Source organism: Sinocyclocheilus anshuiensis, unplaced genomic scaffold, assembly GCF_001515605.1.
Source record: "Sinocyclocheilus anshuiensis isolate Anshui unplaced genomic scaffold, SAMN03320099.WGS_v1.1 scaffold86, whole genome shotgun sequence".
NCBI classification, from domain to species: Eukaryota; Metazoa; Chordata; class Actinopteri; order Cypriniformes; family Cyprinidae; genus Sinocyclocheilus; species Sinocyclocheilus anshuiensis.
Genome location: NW_015547662.1, coordinates 2,933,313 through 2,938,179, shown reverse-complemented (window position 1 = coordinate 2,938,179; position 4,867 = coordinate 2,933,313). Strand labels below are relative to the sequence as shown.

The 4,867-nt window shown below is 36.8% G+C and overlaps 1 pseudogene; it reads right to left on the bottom strand.

Moving 5' to 3' along the window:
* LOC107702276 (ABC transporter F family member 4-like) overlaps positions 1 to 4,798 on the bottom strand; it is a 9,193-nt pseudogene extending 4,395 nt beyond the window's left edge.
* Between the last annotated feature and the right edge of the window lie 69 nt (positions 4,799 to 4,867).

Sequence of the window (4,867 nt, the reverse complement as noted above, 5' to 3'; positions counted from 1 at the left end):
GGTAGAGTAGACTACAATGCCGGCTGTTCTGACTCACAGACTGTAAGTACGTTTTTTATATTTAAAGAGTTTTTATATTTTATATATTTAAAGTGAGTTTTTTGGGCAGTGTAGAGTAGGGCTTGTTGTTTGTCATTTCTCCGATCACAAATGCTGACATGGTTTTATGTTTACGCGGCGCGATGCAACGCAACGCGTAAAAAGACAGTATAAGTCATTATAATCCATAATTATGTCCCCAGTGGATGCAACGAATGCCTCGTTTATAATGGGTTTTACTGGTTTTGAATCATCGCTCTGGCCGGACAGGGTATCATCACAGTATGGTAAGGGGCGTAACATTTCCGTCACACGCTTGAGGTATTCGGCCAATCACAACGCACTGGATAGCTGGCCAATCAGAGCACACCTCGCTTTTCAGACCGATGAGATTTGTAAAAATGGACGTGTTTCAGAAAGGCGGGGCATAGAGGAGAAACTGTAATGTACAGTATGTGGAAAATAATGTGTTTTTAGAACCTTAAACCGCATAAACACATTTCATTACACCAAATGCACAAAATAATGTTCTTTTTAGCAGCATCATATGACCCCTTTAATTCACTATATATTGAATGTGAGGTCATTTTCTACAATGTTGGAAATTTCCCCCAGACTTTTGGTTTAAATGACCAAAGATATTGATATGCAACTAACAACTGGTTTTAATGAAGACTAGGGTGAGATTCGTACTATTATTCTTCTCATAAGACATCTTCAAATCATGAAATCAATCATAACAGATGCACATTTGATACACGTATTTATCCCATGCACAGAAATGAAGAAAGTCTGCTTTATCTGAATACAACCAACTGTGACAGAGGCCACTTGACTCAGTGAAGCATGTAGTGCTTTTAGGAGGATTGGAGGGTAAAGTCTATGTTGTGTGGGAATTAAGGTTTAGGGGTATCTTAGTTTCAGCAGGATGAATGTGTTTCTCTATGTAGGTCACAGGAGCAGCAGGAGCGGAAACATATAGGACAGTGGTTCATCAGAAATTAGGCTCTGGAGCTTTGGACAGACACCAAAACAGACCACACTCTCACTCGTTTAGGCAGATGTAAAAATGCAACATGATCTCATTAATATTCATAGATGTTTTTTCATAAAGTGTAGTTCTACCACACTTACATTTTTGTATAATTGTATAGACTCTAAAATGAACATTATTGAAGTAATGGCTGTGTTTAATATGCATATGAACAACGTTAGAGACATATAACTGTGTATGAATTATTTTAGGTTAATAGAATATTGGATTGAAGGAATTAATAGAATAAAATGAGATTAATTCAATTTTTAAAATTTTTCTAGAAAATATTACAGCAATTGTAACTTAATGGTTGGAGATTGAAATTTATCACTATTTTTAGTTGGAAGTTGTCTTGGGTGGTAAATGCACTTAATGATAGATTCATTACCTGGTTCCTGTGGAGTTTCCTCTGGTACTGTTTTGGCGGTTGGAGGAACCTCCTCCTGTCTTGAAAATTTCTGGAGCTGTGCCTCAGATCCGGAATCTACCTCCTCTCTCCTTGCCTTAACTTCAATCACACCTTCTTGAGTCTTTGCTACTTTCTGTTCTTCCTCTTCCTGTTCTACTTCATCCATATCAGCCACACCACCATCTGTACCCATCTGTACTGTTACTGCCTGCCATTCCTCTTGACTATGCTCTGATTCCGTAGCCCATTGTGTATCTTGCCTTTTCACAGATTCTTCTTCTTGTGGTCCTTGTACTTTAATCTCTATTTACACCTCTACTTTCTCTATTTCCCCTTTTGCAGTCTTTTCCTCCATCTCAGACAACTGAGCCTCTTTCTCAGTGAATCCCTTTTCTGGGTCTTCTACATCTTCATCTTCATCTTCAGCCTCCTTGCTTCCTTTGTTCATTTTCACAGCTCCTCTTCCTGATTCGTTTTCTTTTTGTGTGTCAGGATACGACTGGACAGGTGATTCCTCTGAATGGCTTTCCTCAGTCATTGGTTCACCCACTTCAGCAATGTCAGTGTCTTTCAAAACAGATTCTACTGGTTCCTGAACTGAATCTACTGCCTCAAGGACCAGCTCCACTGGTTTCTCTTCTGATTTCTCTTCTGGCTTTGAAATTGATGACTTGGCCAGTCCTTGAATCTCCTCTGCAGGCTCTATATCTTGAGTCAGTCCTTCTTGACCTGGTTGCTCAGATGTCTGTTCACTTGATTCTGACATAAGGACATCTGGTTCTCCTGCAGTGAGCACCACTGCCTCCTCTTTAGCTGCTTCTTCTGTTGTATAATCTGCTGCGGTCTCGACCGCTGGTGACTGCTCTGCCTGAGTCTTCTGTGGTGCGAGTTCACCTACAACCTGCTCCAAGGCCTCGCGTACGGCACCGGTTGTTGAGATCTGTACCGCTTGCTCAAAGGCTGCCTTCACTGCATCAATCATTTCACCCAGGCTTGGTGGGGCCGGCTCGGGGTCAGGGGAGGGGAGAGCATCATCTGTGCAAAGCAGCAAAGACAACTCGAGACTTTAGAGCAGATTTGACCAGGTCAACATCGTCAACCTGCTAATGTGCAGCAGGGTCACATTTCATCACTCTTTCTGTGAGGATGAATATATGAGCACCAGAGTTGGGCAAAATTGGCTATATTTCAGTTTATGAGCTGGAATTTGGATTATCTATCTATCTATCTATCTATCTATCTATCTATCTATCTATCTATCTATCTATCTATCCATCCATCCATCTATCTTTTCTTAAATCATTTAATCATGCTGAAAACCATTGGTAAGTCTATATATATTGTGCATGCTAATGTACTGCTCATTATTTTTAACCTAGAATGCATAAAAGTGGTCCAATGTACCTGATATGTTTTGGAATATTCATTGATATTCCATGTATCAATGTAAGATCATAAGTTCAGAAAAACACATGAACATTTGTCTCCATAAATGTGTTCAAATTGTATTTATTTCCTATTTAAAATTATATTTTTGTTACCTCACTTTAAAAAATAGAAATAAAATGAAAACTTACAATATTTAATTCCTTGACATTTCCATGGATTATTCAAAAGTTGTGACTATGTTAATTTTACATTTTTTATTATAATTTTTTATTATATTTTATTATATATTATATATTATCTATCTATCTATCTATCTATCTATCTATCTATCTAGACTTTTTAAAGTTGCAATGAAACATAAGTACCGATATATATTTTCTTATATTTATTTTGTGATGCACATCCAAGTGTTTTCGGATTTTTGAAAAAGAAAAAAATGTATGGCAGGAACTGGTTCTATACATCGATTGTTGATTGGCATACATCACCAGAGAGAAATTGTTATAGAAATTGAGCTATGATATTGGATTAAACGTTAAGAGGACAAAACAACATGGATGATTCGTTCACAAAAATATCTACAATATGCATTTATAAAATAGGTGTGTTTTTCTTAATTTCGACTTTAAACTTGCTTTAAAACTCAAAGGCTTTATCGAGCCAACATTCAAAGTGTATTTTGACAAAATTAGGTTAAAATATGAATAAAATAAAATAAAATAAAATAAAATAAAGTATATGTATTTCCACTTCGTTATATTCAGGCGGTCTTTGCTACCTCAGGTAATATTCAGTTTAAAATCAGGGATTTGATTATAATTTAAATAGCATTCTCAGTCAGTACACAGTGACAGGAGGGTCACTGGAGTCCACAGTTAAAAGCTAAAGCCTTTAACAAGCCTTTAAGTCAAATATCATACTTTTAAGATCCAATTAATTTTGTGATGACAGTCAGACTTACAGTAGCTTTACACTTTCTCTAAGGTAACAATTGTTTTCACTTTTGTTATCGCAGCTTCTTAAAATGGTGATTGAATGTTGTGACTCTGCACGCATTATGAGCTCTGTGTCTGAATATACTCATAAGAATCCATCAGAAGCTAAGAGACTTACTGAACTTGTGTACTGTATGTTTGGAAACAGAAATGGTAGACTTTTAAAAATGTAAAAAGAATATTAGTTGAATAAATAAACAGGAAAGTACTGTAGCAACTATTTATTTACTTTCTGTATAACTTATTTTGTCAGAGACATCTTCAATTTAGGCTTTGGTTTTCATAGCAATTTTCAAAGGAATGTGAAATAGATTTGTGTGAATTCCCGTGGAATGTGAGATCTCACAGTTGTTTTGCATGAAGGTGTTGCGGTGCTGGGAAATAGTGATTGAATCACTTTTATAGGCCTGAAATGAAGAAGCTAATGGGATCTCAGTCTTGTGTCTATAGAGATATTAGTTTGTTTGTACTACGGCCAAACTCAAGCTGAGGCTGCCAGTGCTGTGGTTACCAGTCAGCCTCGACAAACTGATTTGAAGTTGTTATTGGTTTCAGTTGTGGTTGATGTTGAAAACTGGGTTTTAAGCCAATCAAATGCAAAACTGCCTTTGGAATGACCAGGAAAATTGATTATGCAGATAACACTTTAGACATTGATTTTCAACCTTAGACACAGTCCATGAATCAGTGAAACATACTGACATCTAATGCTGACTCAACATAGATCAAGCTATTTTGCCCTGAGAGTAATTCCCTAAGAATATCGTATCCTTTTTCCAGTCTTTATATAGACTTTGTAATCTGATTCCTAAACATCTGCTTTCAAGCACAATGTCACAGTGTAATTAAAGGAAAAGTTACTATACCTTGTGCCTGGCAAAGATGAAACAGCAGCATCACTAACAATCCATTATGAGAACACAGTCCCATGGTGGAAATTCACAGATGTCCAAATTGGGCTTCTTTTTGAAGGGTGTATTTGTTGGTGTGTGTTTTTTT